The 21,120-nt window shown below is 40.2% G+C and overlaps 1 pseudogene; it reads left to right on the forward strand.

The window, feature by feature from the left end:
• Positions 1 to 11,466: 11,466 nt before the first annotated feature.
• On the forward strand, positions 11,467 to 12,328 carry LOC122108685 (annotated as a pseudogene).
• Positions 12,329 to 21,120: the final 8,792 nt, after the last annotated feature.

The raw sequence follows: 21,120 nt of genomic DNA on the forward strand, positions 1-21,120 counted from the left end.
GACACAGCCTTAAAGCCTGCAGGCCACAGGTGCTGCTCACAGAGCAAGAGCAGTCTGACTCTGCTGGGTTCTGGAGAAAGCAGGGAGCTTGGCAATTCTGCCTTTACTTCCTCTTGGTGTGAACTTGGTGTGCAAAGAGCAAAAACTGAGTTTCCACCTCTTTGGACCTGTGACCATCAGCATAATAAAAGGCCACAGTGAGGAAACAAATTTGCAAGCAGAGTCCTCTTCAGAATTGAAGGAACCATTCCACTGTGGTACCTCACTCAGAAGGAGACATTCATACCAAGGAGCTTTGAGTTTAAATAGACTGTTTTAATCCTTGATTGGAAGGAGGATGAGGAAAAGAGAAGGAGGAGGAAGAGAAGGAGGAGGAGGAGGAAGAAGAGGAGGAGGGGGGGGAGGGAAGGAGGGAGAGAAGAGGAAGAAAGGAAGGAATTTGCAATGGCTCAAACTTGTAATCCTAGCTACTAGAGAGGCTGAAATTGGGATAATCATGGTTCTAGTGAAAGCTCACTTCATCTCAATAAAACAGTTAGGTCATTGTGACACACATTTGTCATCCCAAGTACTGGGAAGTGTAAAAGAGGAAGCCGAAGGTCCGGGCATAAACCTGGGCAAACATCAGGACTTTAACCTCAAAATGAAATAAAAAATTGAAGATGTGGCCCCATGAGAGTACCTCCCTAGTGAGCACAAAGCTCTGAGTTCAAGTCCCAGTACCCACCTCAAAAAATATCAGCAGCCCCATGTCAGTCTTAAAATTATTCACTCTAGGTAATGATTTGATATTTTCTCAAATACCCAAGCTTATATTTTATGAAGAATGATTTCTTTTTAGAGACAAAAAATTAATTTTTGTCTCTATTAGCTTATGGCTAATATCATTTGGCAGAGGCTAAACTTGATCCCAACCCTTTTTCAAATGACCATAACTATTTTTCTACATTCTAGTCTTTGTAAATATCAACACCAAAAATGTTAGAGTAATTTAAAGTTATTGCTTTGAATTCATTGAGACAGCTGACAAGTATGAAGCGACATGGTTAACTTATTTACTCTAGACTTTGCAGGGTAACTCCAATTTGAATGTTTACTTCCTGTTGTCTTTTAGGCAACTTCCCATTTGTTTTGGAAGTCTCACAAGGACACAATCGACTGTATCTACCATCTCTGAACTAGAACAGGAAATAGGAAAAACTAAAACATTTTGTGTTTTAATTCTCAATCTTGATTTCTTCACAAAGCACTTTTTTTTTGGGGGGGGGGGGGGTCGGTCGTGGGGCTTGAACTCTGGGCCTGGGCGCTGTCCCTTAGCTCTTTAGCTCAAAGCTAGTACTCCACCATTTGAGCCACAGCGCCACTTCCAGTTTTCTGCTGGTTTATTGGAGATAAGAGTCTCACTGACTTTCCTGCCCATGATGGCTTTGAACTGTGATCCTCAGATCTCAGCCTCCTGAGTAGCTAGGATTACAAGCATGAGCCACCAGCACCCAGCCACAAACTATTTTTAACTTTCATTCAAGTTAGAATCACAGTCCTAATTGATAGACTTAGGGCTTAGACTAGAAAATGGAATTCCTAATTTATTTTTTACTAGATTTCCCAATAACCCTATGGGAGGTTGATTTGTATGATAGTAAAATATGACCTTATGATCTAATTCATTCAGGAAGCACCAGGTTAAGTGCATGTTTGTAAACCACATGATAATTTAATATGATTGCAGAAACTGTAAATATTCAATATGTAACGGGTAATCTTTCAAGTTCATTTGACCATGGAATTACTATCTTATAAGTCTATTTTGACAGCCTAATTATAAACAATATGTATTTTGGAAAATTCTGGTTTATGTACTAAAAACATAAATCAACAAATAATTCTTCAGCATGAATTTTGTGCTAAATCCTTGTTAACCATTCTGTGATTACACACAAGTGAAAGTTTTCATTTCAACCAATCTTTTAATAATTACAAAAGTCTTCTTTTAAAGTTTCTTATTTCAAGTAGTCTGTAGAAAACTAAGAAATAAAGAATATGATAGTCACTGCAATTCATACTGCATATAAATAGGCATTTTTGGAGACAAGGGTTAATTTAATTTAAAAAGTAAAGTCTGATACCTCAGTTCAAATTTCTATTGTGATGTCTGACCACAATTTATTTCATTTTCTTAAAAAGTACTCTTTCAGCCTAAAGTGTTTCCCAGTGAAACTCTGAGGAAATAGTTATCTCAGTAGATTTATGACTTTAATTTTATGTGAGAAGATCTCTCCTTCCGCAATGAATAATTAACTTCCTGGCTAGCAGGAGGTATCCTCTGACCTAAATGACTGAAAGTTCATTACTAAAACAGGAGAGAGGGAAACAATCCCTAGGAAAAAAAATTGATACAATAACATACTACATCCTACCATACCATACCATCCCAGATCATATCACACCAGACAATATCATACTCTATCACACACTGTATGGTACCATCCCATCCCATAATATCACAACGTACTTTAGCATAGCACAGTATACTACACTATGCCACACCAGATCGTACCATGTTACCCCATACCATACCCACACCATACTACACCATTCCATCCTACACTATGTGACACTATCCCTCCCATACCAAATAGCAAAGTAAATGGGGGTGAGTTCTGGTAAGTAGGAACTATGTAAGCAAACCAATAAGAACAACAATCAACTGTAAAATCAGTATACTCTCCTTTAAATTGTCTCTAAGGTATCATCATCTTTTGAAGACTATTCTCCCTTCAAAATAGCTACCCTGGCTAGGCACGGTGACAAAACCCTGTCCTGTCATCCCAACTATTCCACAGGGGAGGATGAAGAAGCAAGAATTTCAGACCTTCTCTCAAATAAGACCAAATAGCCACTTAGCATGTATATTTTTCATTATAAAATAAACATTTTTTATCAATGCCATCATTGTATGATGTTTCACCATAATGTCATGTCATTCATATAGTGATATACAAATCATTTGCTAGAAAGCAAACAAGGAATGAAAAATCAGTCGCTTTAAGTAACAGTCTAGAAGGGCAATCTTTTTTAAAGTTGTAATCAATGCAAAGTAATCTTACATAGTTATGGGGTACAGTGTGATATTTCAATATCTGAATGAAATGTACAATTTTTAGATCAGGGTAACTGATACATCTATTGCCTCCAACATTTATCATTTCTTCATGCTGGGAACCTTCAAAATCTCCCCCATAGCTATTTTGCAATAGATAATTACCTTCAATCATAGTTTTCCAAATGTACCATAGAACATGAGGAGTTATTCCTTCTATCCAACCACACCCTCTACCATTAGCCAGCCCACTAAATTCATTACCCACTGAATTCAGAGTGTCTTAGTTGCATTCACTATTTACCCTCTTCGTTGTTTTAGAAGTTATACATGTCTAGGCTCACCACAGAAAAACGTTATGTACAGGCCTGCCCTTTCCCTGCCAGAACTGAACCTTAAGCTGAGTACTTTTCCAAGAGAATGCACTCTGCAGGTGTCTTCAATAGAATTTAAGCCTTTTGTCATAGAAGTAATCTGAAGGCCAAGCTGCAGAGTTCCCAGCTACTGATTTTTCAACTTTAATACAGCTCAGTAACTTTCGCTGGGTCTGACAGATGAACGGCTGTTTCCTCTGAGTGAGGTTATTGCAAGTTCTGCCTGATAGAACAGCCATCCTGCCAGATTAGAGGCTCAGCTTCTGGACCAAGGTTCCTGAAATCCCATCACTGCAGACTTCCTGGCCCTGGAATACCTCAGAGGTCAAAGGTCCAGCAACCAGGGGAATCCCCAGACAACAACAAGGGACACATGGGGCTTGGCTCAGTGCTGCTGTATATTTTGAAATTTGCACAACTGATCATTTTTGGTTTGGTTTCTAACATGAAAGTAAACAATGAGAGATATGATTTCAGGATCACCAAACAGGTGATGGCCACACAGAGCGAGAGACATGAGTGACAGGCCCACAGGCCTGAGGTGGTAGACTGAAACACACATGTGGCCAAAAGTGCCCACACGGTATAATTGCTAAGTATTGTTCTTCTTCATTTCTACAAAGTACGTCTCCTTCAAGAGTTTAGTCAACTAGACAGTCACTAAATGGCATAAGATACTCCTCTACACATACATCTGCACATCTGCAAGTGAGTAAATGTGCGCATGCGCGGACACACACACACACACACACACACACACACACACACACACATACACACACACACACACACACACACACACACACACACTTCAGAAAAAAAGGTCTGCGGATGTGATTAAGTTCTTGTTTGACACAGTCATGTATAACTCTGATGCCATCATGCTGAAGGCAGAGACAGCAGGATCTTGAGTTTAAGGTCAGTCAGAGCTATGTACTGAGACCCTGTTTCTCAATTAATTAATCCACTAATTCAGAATCTTCAGCTTAGGAAACTCACTTGGATTACTTAAATGAGTTTCTAAAGGCCATCACAAGCCTCCTTATAAGAAGAAGCCAGAGGGAAAACAAACATGTTGGCGCACACTTATAATCTCAGCTACCTGGGAGGCAGAGGTAGAAGGATTGAGATTTAAGGTCAGCAAGGAATATCCAATTCGAAAAACAAACTGAAAAAGTGAAAGGTCTAGGAAGTGACTCAAGTGGTTCAAACCCCACTAGTGAAAGAAAGAAAAGATTAGAGGGAGAACAATGTTTACCCTACAGAACAGAGACTGTGTAAGGATAGAGTCAGATTGGAGTGATAATGACCAAAGCCAAGGGATACTGGCAGAAGCCAGTGGAAGCAGTAACAGGTAAGGGATGGATTTTCCCCTAGACCTACCAGAGAGCACTTCCCTGTTAGTTGTTTCATTTAAATCCAGCGGTAATCAAATTTAGATTTCTGGCTTCGGGGGGAACAATGTGAGAGAAAAATATCTGTGTGTAAGTCACTAGTTTGTAATAATTTGCTCCAACAGCCGTAGGAAATGAATACAGATTATGATCTTATGCAAATATGATTATCTATAGCTGGGCACTGGTGGCTCATGCCTAGAATCCTAGCTATTCAAGAGGCTGAAATCTGAGGATTATGTGAAAGCTAGCCCATGCAGAAAAGTCCATGAGACTCTTCTTTCCAATTAACAACCAAAAATGCTTCAAGTAAATCTGTGGCTCAAGAGGTAGAGTGCTAGCTTTTGGCAAAAAGGCTCAGACACAGAATCCAAACTCTGAGTTCAAACCTCAGGATTGATACACTACACACATACAAACACACACACACACACACACACACACACACACACACACACACACACACACACACACAGAGGATTTAGGGAAAATCTGAACCAATATGGATGGGACTGCTATGGTACCCACAAAGGTTGGCTAAAAGCAGCAGCAGAAAAACAACAGCAACAAAAAAACCCACAAAAACATGCTCCTCATGTAAAGTAAATATGGTCATGATGAAGGCCAGAAGGTCAGTTTGTTATGTGATACAATGGTACTATAATCAGTGCTCTTTCCAAGTAAAGCACTTCAGTTTGTGTTCAATTTGCTCATTTTTAATGATTCCTTCTTTCTTTACTCTTTTCTTTTCTAGTTTTCCTTCTCCTCCTCATTCTTTCTCTTCCTCATTTTTTTGTTTGTATTAGAAATAGAATCCAGGATATTCCTTATGCTAGACAAGTACACCATTAAAAAAAAATTAAATTTTGAAGCTGGGCGCTGGTGGCTCACGCCTGTAATCCTCGCTACTCAGGAGGCTGAGATCTGAGGACCATGTTTCAAAGCCAGCCCAGGCAGGAAAGTCAGTGAGATTCTTATCTCCAATTAATCACCAGAAAACCAGAAGTGGCACTGTGACTCAAATGATAGAGTGCTCACCTTGAGCTCTTCAGCGCAAGGATAGCATCCAGGCCCAGAGTTCAAACTCCATGACCCACCAAAAAAAATAACTAAATAAATAATTGAGACAGGGACCCTGGTTGGTCCAGCCATTTTTTTTCCATGCCTCTCTTCACCAAGGCATTAGAGCCACCCTGTCTGTATCATGAAGAGAGTTGCCAACATCTGCGAGTGTTTGTACACAGGCAAAGAGGGTTTAGATTCAGAGTTCACCATCCTCCCTCCAGATCCCTTATGCTCCCCCCTCACTTCTTTCTCTGGAAGCTTCTTTCTGCTTCAGGCTGTCTAGGCAGCCTGAGACTCAGGCTTACTGCATCTTTGGATGAGGCCAGCCCTTTCCCGTGTACTTTTGGACCTGTGCATTTGGCTCTTGGCTTCCCCTCAAAGGCCAGCTGAGGTAGGTCACCTTCTCTGCAGTGCAGCTGGCATACTCACTCACGTGTCCTTCACCTGCTGTCTGCCCCATTTTGCTTCCCTGGCTCTTGGTGTTCCGGGAAGACCTGGAAAGGTTCCTTTGGTTCCTCAATTACTAGGAACAGAATGTCTTGTTCCCTGGAAAATGCAGGAGGGCTTTGGGAGGGTGTTGTTTGTTTTCTTTCTTTATTTTGAGACAGAATCTCATTTTATGTAGCCCGGACTGGCCTGGAACTTAGAATGTTCCTACCTTAGCTTCTGAGTGCTGAAATTATAGGCATGTACCACCATACCAAGCTACAAACTATAATTTCGAAGACTTTCGACCTTCTCTTTTCTCTGTGAGCAGCCATCCCATGCCCTGAGAAAAGCACCTGCGTTCAGTGGTTTTTCTGAGTTAGTCCTTCAGGGTGTAGCTAACTGCTTGAAACACGGTTACTTCCTTAAATTCACTATTTGAACCACAGAAAGATTCCAGTTCACATTTGCTGAGCCTCTGATTTCTATACAACCTCAAAAAAAGAAAAATCCCACACATTATGTCTATGTAATCAAGTTAAAAGGCATTTCTAAACTTGTACTAATTATGATCAAATAATCTGTACTTGCACAATAGTGTGTCATACCTGAGAGTTCCAGGAAGCCACATGGGAGGGAAGTTACTCGTGGAAGGACCTGGCACTTGAATCTGCATATTATGTGGTGGCAGCACTTACCTTGACAAATGCAGCCTGTCAGCTTCTCCAGGCTCTGAGAGGATTAGCGCGCTACAGACGCCATGTCTCATCACCTCACGAATGCTCCCTCCAGGCCACTACCAGGGCCTGTTTATAGCCTTGGCCTCAGAAGACAAGGCAGAAAGCAGACATTTTTAATGTGGAACAAAATATTATGGTTCTCAAACTGAATCAAATATGCAAAAAAATGCCAGAAATGAACATTGGTAAACTGGCATTTTTTTAAACAATTAGGTGATAATATCACCATAGCCAATTTTAGAACATTCAAATTTAAGTGACAAAATATTAAACAGAAACGTGTGACAGATTTTGACGTTTTCTCTCAGTAAAAAGTTAATTGCTTTTTCATTTGTCTCTTACAAATTTGAAAGGCTATCAGATACACATTTTGATGATTTCTTTTGCCTGCTACCTGACTTGGTCTGAGATCATTTGTTTTATTTTTTGCCTCCAATTTGTTGTACAAGGGGAGACGACAATTTAATAAGTCCATTTATATGTCCAGTGCACCTTGATCAGTCAGCCCTTCCATCATTCTCCACTCACCTACCCCTCCCCCACAGTCACATCGTTTCCCTCTTTTTTTCATATTATATACATTAAATATTATGACTGTATTCATCCACTGTTCTTTTTTCATTCATCTATTCCTCTCCATTCAACCTTGCTTTAGTTTCCTAATATTCATTTGATTAAGCTTATGTGTGTGTTCATGTGGGGGGGGGGGAGGGGCAGTGCATACATATGCAGGTCCTGGAGCCTGAACTTAGGGCCTGGGCACTGTCCGTCCCCCAGCCTGTTTTGCTTAAGATTGAGCAAAAGAGTACAAATAAAAAAGAGCCACAGCTCCACTTGCAGCGCTTTTTTTTTTTTTTTGGTAGTTTATTGGAGATAAGAATCTCATGGAATGTAGAAGACACTATGTTGAAAAACAAACTTTACAATTTGGGTGGGGTGGGGGGAAGTGTAGTTGTAGTTGTGGAGGCTGGAGGGAAGGGATGGTAGGGGAAAAACAAAGGAGGAGGCAACAATGCTGGATAAGAAATGTACTCATTACCTTGCTCATGTAACTGTAACCCCTCTGTACAGTATTTTCACAATAAAAACTTATTTAAAAATACATACATGAATACATAAATAAAAATAGAGATGACTTGAAGTCATTTTAATGAACAAATAAATTAGTGCACAAATGGGAAAAAAAAATCTCATGGAATTTCCTGCCCAAGCTTGCTTTGAACTGCAACCCTCAGATCTTAGCATCCTGGGTTACTAGTATTACAGGTATGAGCCACCAGCACCCCGTTCCTTTTATTAACCTCTTAATTGTCCCAAAGGTTTGCTTGATGGAGTGTCAGTCCTTTGTAAACTATATTTTAGTTATCTTGATCACGTGCAAAGGCTTATGCCCTTGTATGTGGGTGTATGGGAGGTTGTGGTCACTTTTTTAAAACCAAGCATTTAAATCAAACTATAGAAGATAGGACTAGGCATCATGGTATATGCCTATAATATCAGCATTAGAGAAGCTGAAGTAGGAGGATCAAAAGTTTAACGACAGGCTTGAGATACACAGCAAGACCTTGTTTCAAAGCCACATGTATGAGCACATACACAGTTAGTTTAAGGGAATTAGAGTCAGATGAGCTTGTGAAGGGCTGTATGTTGAGTATATACTCCCTCTAGTGGACAAAGAGAAAAGAAATGATGTGATTCCCTCAGAATTAATTACGCTTTCAATTTCTAAGGAGAAGAGGAGAGATGTCCCTCCTGAAATGTTATACTCAGTTATATTTAATTTACTAAAATTCTATCATTCTGATTTTTCTTTGTAATTTTCTTCACTACTGTATTTTTTCCTGTGCTGATTTTTTTGTCATTGCAGCCTTTCAGCCAACAAATATTTAAACTCTATCATGTCAGATATGGCTGGAGGTATCAATGACACAACAATGATTAAACAAAATAATTTAAAATCTTGCCATGAAGACACTTGAAATACTGCCAGATAATCCGTCATGAGGTGTTTTCTACCAACCAGATTGTGCTTAGAGATTCACAATTAATATTAATGTTTTCTTTTCAGTACTGAGGTTTGAACTCTGGGCCTTGTGCTTGCTGGGCAGACACTCTACCACTTGAACCAGATCTTCAGCCTTTTTGCTTTTATTTTTCAGAAAAGATTTTATGCTTTTTTCCTGAGCCACCCTCAGACCATGATCCTCCTATCTCCTCCTTCAAAGTAGTCAGGATTTTAAGCATTAACCATTGTAATTATTATTTCTCTGAATCATCCCAACAACTTTATATGGTTGAAGACAGTGAGGGATAAGACTGTCTCAGAGCTTCCCAACCACCCAATTGCTGTTCTCCAGTAACTTGGTACCTTGGAGGCCTGTTTTGATTTTTGTCATTATACCTCTCCCACATCTACCCTTCCCCTGCCCCAGCTGTCTGTATTGTCCTCCGATTCAAGTACTTTCTTCATGAGACCAGGGCTGGGTCATCTTCTTCTTTTCTGCAACCTCAATAGTCAAAGCCTTCTATTGCTGTCTTTCCAGATACACTTTACCAAATGATGGGTCAAAAATAAAACACATGAGTGGAGAATTGAACTCAGGGCTATTTGATGCCAAAGTCCCCCTCATCAGTGTACTCTACAGCCTCCACAGGTGGCTGTAGAGGAAGGAAGGCCAGAATTGTTGGCTCAGGGAATTAGTTTAAAACTGTAGGTTCATCTTCTTAAAGAATAGCTTAAACCGGGTGCTGGTGGCTCATGCCTGTAATCCTAGCTACTCAGGAGGCTGAAATCTGAGGATCTCGGTTCAAAGCCAGCCCAGGCAGGAAAGGCCATGATGACTCTTATCTCCAATAAACCACTCAGAAAACCAGAAATGGTGCTGTAGCTCAAGTGGTAGAGCGCTAGCCTTGACTGAGGAGCTGAGGGACAGCGCCCAGGCCCAGAGTTCAAGCCCCTCTTAGACTTAAGAGTAGCTTAAGTCTACAGTGAGTCCAAAACAAAATCTGATTGAGACTCTACACCTTTGAACAAAGTCTCATTTGCCATCTTTCCTAAGTTTCACCACCAGAGGAAACAGGGGAGAGTCATAGTGGCCTTCATTGTGTTTCAAGGACTTGCCTTAGAGGGCTGTTGATTATTTGAGGGTATTGAGGCTGGCAACCCTTTGTGCCACAGATCGTGCAAGGGGCAGAGTCTAATACCGATACTTGGGAGTGTCAGTTATTTTCCAGAGTTCTTCCATCTGCTTTACAGTACTTATTTCCTTAGTCATTATCTGCCCAATACCACTATTTGCCATCCACCAAGTGATTTAGGAACGGGAGCGCCATTGCCCACATCTGTTAAACTTTCTGTGTGTGCTTGAAAGCGATTAAGGGTGTTCTAACCTATGTTGCCAGTTGTAGAATAGTAAATATTCAAAGAATAATCTTACCATGTGAAGTACTTCTGGCTGGGTAAGTGCTTGCTTAGGTTGCAGCACTGCCCAGGTAACTACCAGGTAATAAGGCAGGATCGTTTGCCTGTGTTGGGACAGAATAGGCAAGAAAAATTACTAGATGCAGAGTAGGTTCTATTGGGCATCTCTCAACTTGTCTTAGGTTTTTTGTTTGTTTATTATTCTTAAAGGGAAATGCCAGTGTGTATTCCTCTCACACAAGCCATAAAAGGAAAGCTCAAAAGAGGTTATTTCAGGACAACTGCTATAGATTTTTTATTTTTTATCCAACATTTATTATATCCAGGCTTGCTTCATATACTAACCCATCTAGTCATCATAAGAGTCACATGAGATTACTTTTTTGTGTGAAAATACTGTACAGAGGGGTTACAATTACATGGGCAAGATATCGAGTACATTTCTTATCAAGCACTGTTGCTTCCTCCTTTGTTTCCCCTTCCCATCCCTTCCCATCTCCCCACCCTCCACCCGATCCTCTCCCCACACCAAAGTTATAAAGTTCCTTTTTCGACATAACGACTTGTACATCTCATTGTTGCAATGGGTCCACCTGTATCCCTATTTAAACGATTTGTTTTTTCCCTTCCCCTCCACTAATTATACCATCATCAAATACAGTGAAAGCAGGGGTTACACCATGGGGGAGGAACATACAAAGCAACAAAGAAATCATCTTATAAATATGTTAGAAACAATTGCATGAAAGAAAAAAAATTTGAATACTTATCTTGGGGTTCATTTCCCTAACATCAACTTATCTGACCTTTTCTGCTTGACTCAGACATACACTGGTTATTGATATAGTTTTTTTTTAAAAAAATAAACAAACAAGTAGAGTTTACTGACTATCACGAGAGGATTGTCATCTACACTTGGTTAAAACCATAGTTCAGAAAATGAAGGATGAAGGATGCACATAGCATGCTTGGCATCAATCCTCAATATCTGGTAGAGAAGATCATTGGGTTGCAAATTCACAAGCATCAGTACTGGAAAGAAGAGTGCTTTGGGCTTACAGATGCTTCAAATTCAACCTGAGAGAGTTGTCCTTGCTGAATTTATTAAAAATAAAGATTTCAAGTACGTCCATGTTGGGGGCACTTGACATGAGGCTGATGGGTACTGTAATTGATTGCTACAAGTATCTGAAGCCTTTGTACAACAGCTATCAAAAAATCAAGAGCCAGAACCGAAATGGAGAGTGTGCACTGATGCGTGTGGATGAGTTCAATGATGAACTAGTGCCCAGTAGGAGAGTCTGTGAGATCATTCTTGCTCAACTACAGAAACGCTGTGTGCTAGAGGAGGCTGAGCCACGGGAACCTCGAGTGAGTTTTCTAGAAGATGACATGGATGGTGTGGAGTCCAGTGAAAAGGAGGAAGAAGAAGAGAAACTGGAAAGAGTGCCACCACTGATCGCTGCCAGGCCTGGACAAGCTATGTGGCATCATCCAGAAATTAGTCAGTCACCCCAAAGAAGAAACCCCGCCCCCACCAAGAAAGGCATGGGAGCAAGAGTCCAAGACAGCGCCCAAGCAGGTCCCCAGGTTCCACACACACATCCTGCTCCAAATCCCCTGGTTGTCACCATAGTCACAGACATAGGAGCCCCGCAATGTCTCTTGAAAGGTGCAAGAAAAGCCACAAGACACTGAGTAACAGATTCCATTTGGTTTTAGTCCAAATGGGCCCTGTGGATCTGAGGTTATCTGTTCAGACGGTGAGATTAAAATCTGCTCTCCAGGCAGCTATAAGAATATTTTAAGTTTTTTCTTACCAGGTTTTTTTTTATGTTTTGTCATTTTCTATTTTTTTTCTGGACAAAAATACTGTTTTTGTTTCAAATTTTTTATTGTGATTAAGTGGTTACATAATTTCCCAAATTCCACAGTATTGTGGGATAGTGAAGCTTAGTTAAAGTTACAAACACATTCTGACCTTCATAGGACAAATTGTCTATCATGGTCTATACCATTTATGAGTTCTATGAGCTTTGCAATAGTTATTTCTTCCACATTGGGTGGGATGTACATTTCTTTTGTTTTGCATAGCATCAGCTGTTCCCTCTTTCCCACTTGTTCCCTCCCTCCCATCGCTGCCATTGAGTTGCTTAGTTCATTTTGTTTTGTCGTTTTCTTAAATGAAAGAGGGGCTGAGTTTTATTATCTCTTTTTCAAGAGTAATCAACATCTCTGAGGGATGTTTCCTAAAGTCAGTTTTTGACCAAACCAGCTGGGACTCTGTTCGAACTTAGGAGGGTGGAACGGCTCTGGGGCTTGGGGATATGAATGAGAAGGAAGGGATGTGGCCATCCGGTGGCCCTTTCCCTTTTTGCTATTAAACTTATTTGCCCTTTTTTCTGTTTTTTTGTTTGCTCTAACGTAAGAACTGCTTTGAAAATTCTGGGATTTGTGCTACTGCTGGATGTGTGGCTCACGTGGTAGAATATCTGCCTACCAAAGGCAACAGTCCAAGTTCAAACTCCAGTACTGTTTAAAACAACAACGACTGCCAAATGTAATTAATTCTTAATTGAAAACTGGTTAGGAGAAGTTTTTCAATAATATAATATTCAAACAAGCATAGACTTCTTCCGGACTTAATTCAATTTCATTAAGTAGTTAAAAAAATAGGACTTAGCAGCCTTTACACTTTTACTTACTTTGTGGCTGGGGATTGAACCCAGGTCTTTGTGCTTGCTAGCTGAGCACTATACCATCTTAGCACCCTTTATGCAGTACATTTTTATATAGTACCATTTGTTCACTCCCATAAGACTTGAATTCAAGCTTTAGATGCGCAGTCTTTATTCTACAAGTATTAACATCCAAGCCCAGTTATTCTTGGGTTTTGATCTGAGTTGCTTAACAGTAGTGTCATAACATCATAAAATATTATATTAGGAAGAGAAAGCTTTTTTTTAGAGAGGCAGAGAATGAGGGTTCTGGTGGTAATGAAAATGATGTATTAAGCTTAATAGGTTTGAGACAGCTATGGTGTATGATATAATTGGATAAATCTCAGAGAGTCAGCAATAGGGACTAGAACTCAGCATAATAACCTAAGCAAGACTATGTTTAAATAAATAATATTTATATAAAATAGCTCAAGGGATGTAGGTATATGTGTGTGTGTGTGGAGAGAGAGAGAGAGAGAAAATAGCACCATAGGCAATATTTTTGATAAGAACAAGTCAACTATTTAATACTGGAATGAACCATTCACAAAGGTAGAAGAATTAGGAGTGGGTAAAAGCCAAAAGATTTAAAGCCCTATAGACACTGATACTCAAGAGAACATTAATGTCTTAGCAAAGTTTCTTTGCTGTAAACACAATTCCTCATTTCAAAATGGGGGAAATGGTTGAATGATTTCCTACAACTCTGGTTCTAGGAGGAAATCATTGGATTGCCAGGTGTTCTATTTGATCTAGCTTTTTGAGAAGTCTTATCTGGTCATAGAAAGAACATGTTTGTTGCTTATTACTGAACGATAGACTTTTGCAGCAATATTTAAGCAGATTTTTTAAAAAAATCTATTTGAACTTTCATGTTTTTCAATTATTTCTAATACCTGAATAAAAATTACTGCCAAAAATTCATTTTATACAAATACTTCCTGCTTCTTAAGTCTTTTATATTTGAAGAGTTCTGTAAAATAAGTTTGCTGGTTGGTTTTATGCACATTTTGTTTGTTTGGTTGGTTTTGTACAGGGGATAGAACTTAGTCTCCTGATTTGCTAGGTAAGTGTTCAATTACTTGACCCTTATCCCAGTCCTTTTGCTTTTAGTTTGTTTATCAGATAGGGTTCTGCTAACTTTCCTTGGGACTGACCTTAAACCTTGATCCTCCTGTCTCTTTCTTTAGGCCAACTGTGGGCCTCTGCACAGTACTTTCTAGTATCCAGATTGTTTGTCCTCCACAAATCATAATTGTCATCACTGATAATTATCATCTTGAGAGGTCAAGATTCTAATTTCTTCGTCGCTATTTTCATTTTCAAGTGGACAGAGACACACTTAAGCAAGTTTAGTGTGTAAAGTTTCCATACTGTTAACCCTATCATCAGAAGCAACAGTGCACAGATACCTCCTCCCCATTATCCCACTCCCAGATGGAAGCCATTCATTTTTGGCAGTGTCTCATTATGTAGCCCAGGCCTGCCTGGAAACAAAGCTTGAGAGCCTTCTGCCTCTGTTTCCTAGGAAGCTGAGATTATAAGTGTGTATTACTCCACTGTAGGATATTTAGTATTATAGGAACTAACATGTCCAGGTTTCTATGTTCCAGCGTAGGTATTGTTTGTTTGGTTGTAGTACTGGGGATTGAACCCAGGGCTTCACATATGCTAGGCATATACTTGACTATTTGAGCCATACCTCCATCTATATTGTGATTTGTTTGTTTTTGATATCAGGTCCATTAACTTTGTCCAGGCTGGCTTGAACTCATAATCTTCTTGCTTCTTCCTCTGGAGAAGCTGGAATTACAGATGTTAAAAAGTATGTCCTGCTCCAATGTAATGATTGTTTATCAGGCTCTGGGACTCCTTGGTGGACTAAAATGACCCATTGCTATTTAATTATTATAAGATTAGACATGACTTAGGTTTCAGGTCAGGTAAACACGTGTGACAAGCAACTATCCTAAAAGAGAAAACCCAGACAACTTAGTGACACCACTGAGCCTCAGTTCTGGTTCCTAACAGGGAGAGTTGCCTTGAGCTGCAACTCCTTATGGCTTCTTGAGGTCTTACTGAGATTTGCCGAAGGTCGTCTCACTGAAAGGTACTCTGAGAATGACTAGGAAGAGGAAAACAAGGTGGGGAAACCTGGTTTTTCCAGCAACACAGGACAACAGTATGTCCCCAGGTTTAATTTACCCTGCTCCCACAGGCAGGGCAGACATAGTACCCACAGAAGGGCAGAAAGGGCAGAAAGGAAATTGTGCCTTTGGGAATGTATCAGAAAAATCTAGGGCCTTGTTTATTACCAACAATCACAATCTATAGCCCCTATGCTGTTGTGGATATTAGCCTGCAAGCAATGGACAAGACAGGAATTAATGGAGAAATAGCACAAAAGAGCCAAAGGAGTGCCCACCTAAACATCCGCACAGCTGTTTCTAAGGAATCTTTCAGCTGCCATAGGGATCTGAGTGTAATGAAGGGAAATATAAAAGTAAAATTGCTTTTAGATAGAAAAATAGTTTCTCTCCAATAAATGAGAATAGCTCTCTAATCACATTCACCATCTTAATCCTAAAAATCTCATTGTTCACATAAACACACACACACACACACAGAGAGGTCAGCCACACAGGTTTTCACTCTGCACCAATTGCCAATACTTTTTGTCTACAGAAGCTGAGGGCAACAATTACTCACATATTTGTCTCGTTATCTACCTGCATCTTGCCATGTTATAAAAAGGACTAAGATAATCTGAGTGGATATGTGACAAGAATTTAAATTAGAAGTAGTGGGGAGGTGTCCAAGAAGATACAAAATCAAACAAGAAAAAAGACAGGAGCTGGAAGAGTGACAAAGCCTAATGCCTACAGATTCCTGCTAGTCACCACAGATTTTCCTGTTTACTTCTGACCAAATCAGACTAGAAGCCCACTCACTTCCATAATTTCCATCTATGAAAAGGATTTCCAATCTGAATTAGAGGAAGAGCTAATAAAATTAGTCACTAGGCCCAACTATAGAATCTCAAACTGTAAATCTAAGGTAAGAATGTGGAGTTTACCATTGAGCAAGTTCCTACGGATCTCTGAGACGAAAGCAAAGGAAGCACTCGGGATCAGAATATGACTGTTATTTTGGAGGGTGTTGTTTGGTTGATTTGCTTTGTTCTCTGCAATACTGGACATTAGACCTTTCAAATTTTAATTAGGCAAGTGCTCAATCACTGAACTACATCCCTAGTCTTATGTTTTATGCGGGTCTCATTTACTTTGTTTGGCTGTCCTCAGATTTGTGATCCTTTGGCCTCAAGTCTCCTGTGTAACTGGCATTACCATACATGGCATTGTGCCTTGCCAATGATCATTATTTTTAATATTAAAATCAGAGAGGGCTTTCCAAGAAGCAAGAGTTTGAAGACAGAAAAATCTCTTACAGAGATTCAAGAAAAGTTTCAGAGCTCCACACATTCTGTCACTTATAGTAACCTTCCAAACAGATTATAAAACCTATTACCTAAAAATAAATGTACTCTTCACCTAACTTATGTATCTGTAACCCCTCTGTACATGCCTTTATAATAATCATTTATTTTTTTGTCAGTCATGGTGTTTGAACTCTGGGCCTGGGTGCTGTCCCTGACTCTTCAGCTCAAGGTGAGCACTCTACCACTTGAACCATGGAACCACTTCTGGTTTTCTGGTGTTTAATTGGGGATAAGAGTCTCACAGACTTTACTGCCCCGGCTGGCTTTGAACCGTGATCCTTAGATCTCAGCCTCCTGAGTAGCTAGGATTACAGGTGTGAACCACAGGCACCCAGTTGTTTAAAAATTATTTAAAGCTATTTGGAATGTATTATGTGAGATTTGGTGAAAACAGAGATGAGTGCAAACCATAGTATTTCCCAGAAACTCGAGTTTCATCAGTTTGGCTTCAGTTAAAAGAACTATCTACCAAGCAGAAAATTAAGAACCTTTTAGCAAACTTCTTAGTAAACAGACCAGCAGGCTTCTTTAGACTTTGGTTTTGGAGGAATGTTAATCTTATCCTTTAAAATAGATTCCTCCCCTAGTCTTGAATTAGGGTGGAAGGATGATACCTTGGAGCTGGGATGGATGCAAACTATTGTCTGGGAAAATGAGACTGTTTTCAGCCAAAACCATCCCAAGTTCTCAGTATAGGAAAGTTCTCAGTAGACATGAACATTATTCTATCATGTAGCTCCATTCAATTCAATAGCAGAAGAAACTTGGATTTTATTGTATTTTTGCATCTGTTTTTTCTTTTGATTTTTCTTAAGTCAGTCCTGGGTGGTCTTATCCTTTTGCAGGATGATGTGAAATGGTTCTAGACAATTTATTTGTAGGCAATCACAAAGTTCTTGCTGTCAAATCCTCGTATAAGTGGCTTGAGAGGTTTTATAAATTATATTAAGAACTCAGTCACTCATTTACCAAGATTTACAGAAGATTTGCTGTCTGCCTAGCCTTGGTCAGATGAGAGAGGAAGAACTGTTCTCAAGGAATTCCTAGTCATGCTTCCATAGAGCAGAGGTAGGTATAAGAGAAAGGGAGAGGAGAAGAGAGGAGGGGAGGGGAAAGGAGGGATTTGGAGACCTCCTTGCTGCTTGGAAAATCCCAAGCAGCTCTTTAGGTGCTACAATCCTGCCAGCCTTGAGCTCTGCTAGCTCAGGTGCCTTCAACAGTCGCCCTCAGAGGTCCGGATGTGAGGCCCCTTGCCAGCAGTGGCCAAGTCAACATAATGTTTCCCTAGTATTGCTCCATGTATGACAAGCAGTGTGTCCCTCCCTTGGATCTCTCCTCACAGACCACACTGACTCCACGGTTCACTCTTTCTAGAGAAAAGGTGGGCCAACAGTAGTGTGTGTAGGGTATTTGCATATGTTTTTAGTAGTGGGTCCATTATTTGCAGAAGTACAGAAATGTATCAGTGGAAAAGTATTCTCAATTTTCTATGTTCTATGATTAGTGAACCACTTTAAGAAGCAGAAGCTGGAAGGCAGCTAAAATCTGTTAAATACACATTCTGGGCATCTATGGCTCTGCTTATGAGTTAATCCACAATACAGTCTATGATAAATTCTCGAGTGTGTGTGTGTGTGTGTGTGTGTGTGTGTGTGTGTGTGTGTGTTTTGGTTTGGTTTTTGAAACAAGATCTCACTATATAGCCAGGCTGGCCTCTTACTTATAATCCTCTGGTCTCAACCTCCTGGAACTACAGGCATATGCCCCTGGGCTTGGCACTCCTTGGCTTTAATTTTTTGTAGTGGACCAAACCTACATCCTTGTACATTCTAAACAAATGCTCTCTGAGTTACATACTCAACAACCCCTGCTTTTAATATTCTATTATTATCTATACTAGATTATTAAATTCAAATATTGACTAAAAAGTTTATTGAAGAAAAAGTAAAATGTTTGGAAATAAGCATACTTAACATGATTCTCTATGTGCTGTTTGCCATCTAGTGTTCAGTTTGGGAACTAAAAATGGGTAGTATTTTCTCATCATGCTCATCCAGTGGCAAAGGGCTGATTCAAAATAACAATATTTTTTAATCAAATTGTAAGCCGAGCACTAGTGGCTCATGCCTGTAAACCTAGCTACTAAGGAAGCTGAGATCTCAGGATCATGGTTCAAAGCCAACCTAGGTAGGAAAGTCCTTCCAATTAACCACCAAAAAGTCAAAAGTGGAGCTCTGGCTTAAGTGGTAGTTACTGTGACCAAAAGGCTCAGGGACAGTGCCCAGGACCTGAGTTCAAGCCCCAGAGCCAGGACACACACACAAAAATCAAATTGTACTATACAAATCTGAGATTTCCCCTACCATCACTGTATTTGATTTTGGTACCCTGGTATTATATATACATTTATCAGAATTAGGGAAGGGAAGGGGAACAAAAGAATTATAGACAAAGGACATGGGGGGAAGGGGAACCAATGTAACAGCGATATCCACAAGACAATATATTGGAAATAATTTGTACAACTTGGGGGGGGGGGGGTTAGGGAGCAAGGGAAAGTGGGACAAAAGTGAGGGAAGGGGTAACAAGTTTGATAAGAACTGTACATATTGGGGCTGGGAAGGTGGCTCAGTGGTAGAGCGCTTGCCTTGCATGCATGAGGCCCTGGGTTCAATTCCTCAGCACCACATAAGCAAAAAAGAAAAAGCCGGAAGTGGCACTGTGGCTCAAGTGGTAGAGCGCTAGCCTTGAGCTGAAGAGCTGAGGGACAGCGCCCAGGCCCAGAGTTCAGGCCCCACGACCAGATCCCCCCCCCTCCCCCCCAAAAAAAGAACTGTACAGATTACGTTAGTTATATAACCCCTCTGTACCTCACAAGTCTGAGATTGGTGAAGGTGGGTGAGTGGAGGAATGAGTTGGTTACTTGTAAGAGATTGTTTAATTCTTGAAAATGAAATGTTTTTCAGTTCTAGTTACCGACTAACATTTCCTGGAACACTTTAGAAATACAAATGGCGAAGCACCAATCCAGAATGGCAGAGGTGGGACCTGAGCACATGGAAAGCAAAACTCTTGTACCAGCAAAAACTTAATCTATTAATAACACCTATGAACCTCAGCAAAAGGAAGATGATGAACTGCTCCTTCTTTAATATAGGGATCAAATATGATCAGGAATATCAAGTACTCAGAGTATTGCACGCTGCATTGTGCTAAAGAAATGCCCAAATCATTAACAAGTATCCATTATGATGGAATATATTTTGAGGTATTTAAAAGGAAAAATTGTTTAAGGGATATGAACATTTAAATATTAGAAATTAGAACTTGTAGGGCCTGGGGCCCTATATGAAGTGGTAGTGCCTACCTAGCAAGTCCAAGGCTCTGAGTTCATGCCCTTGTACTGTCAAAAGCAAACAAAGAAAAAAAGAATGTGTTAAAACTCAGCCTCTTCCCCTCTACACTGCAGCAGCACAGGCTGATCTCTACTGCCCAAATTCACCACACCTGGCTACGTGGCTCTCCTTTCTTTTCCTTTTTTTTGGGGGGGGAGGGGTAGGGTGGGGTGGGAGAAAATGGGGGTATATTAGAATTGAATTTAGGGCTTGACACAAGCCAAACTCCCAGCCTACATTTTCTTATCCAGTGCTGATATAAAGCACTTTAAGGCCTGGTTATTTTCCCATTTTCCAAATGTCTGTTACGGATACCTAATTCCCAATTTCTCAGGAGACATTTCACTTACCTTGCTTGGGTTTAACGTCACCTGTGAATCAATTGAGGCACAGGCATACCATTTACAAGCGTGGTGACAGTAGATGTATCCGTGTGCTAGGCTGGTCATGACTTATAAATATCTTTACAATTATTGGGAGGAAAAGATCTATTGTCACTATATACTATTCTGGGCAGACAACATCCCATGAAGCTCAGAGGAGTCTGGTTGGAGTGTTCAGTAGGAAAGTTCAGTGGATTTTATATTTAAAAAAAACCTGGCTATGATATATACCTGGCAGACTAGGAAAAGGTAAACATCAAATGACATGTTCTAATTTGAAAAGAGGGAGGAAGAGAATGTGTAAGAGTAGAAAATTAAATTTTGCTTGAGACAAGCCAACATGCAGCCAAGCTGACTCAAGGACTTTCAGAATGGAGCATCCAGGAAAGAGGTGGAAAGTCAGGGTGATTTTAAAAGGGAGGTCATAAAAACTAAAGGCATTAAGAAGGACGTGCTGGGCACCAGAGGCTCATGTCTGTAATCCTCCCTACTCAGAAGGCTGAGATCTGAGGATAGCGCTTTCAAGTGAGCTGGTGCAGGAAAGTCCTTGACCCTCTAATCTCCAGCTAACCACCCCACTCTAGGGACCGTGTCTGTACCAAA

Source organism: Dipodomys spectabilis, unplaced genomic scaffold (assembly GCF_019054845.1).
Source record: "Dipodomys spectabilis isolate Male_0828 unplaced genomic scaffold, ASM1905484v1 ptg000063l, whole genome shotgun sequence".
NCBI classification, from domain to species: Eukaryota; Metazoa; Chordata; class Mammalia; order Rodentia; family Heteromyidae; genus Dipodomys; species Dipodomys spectabilis.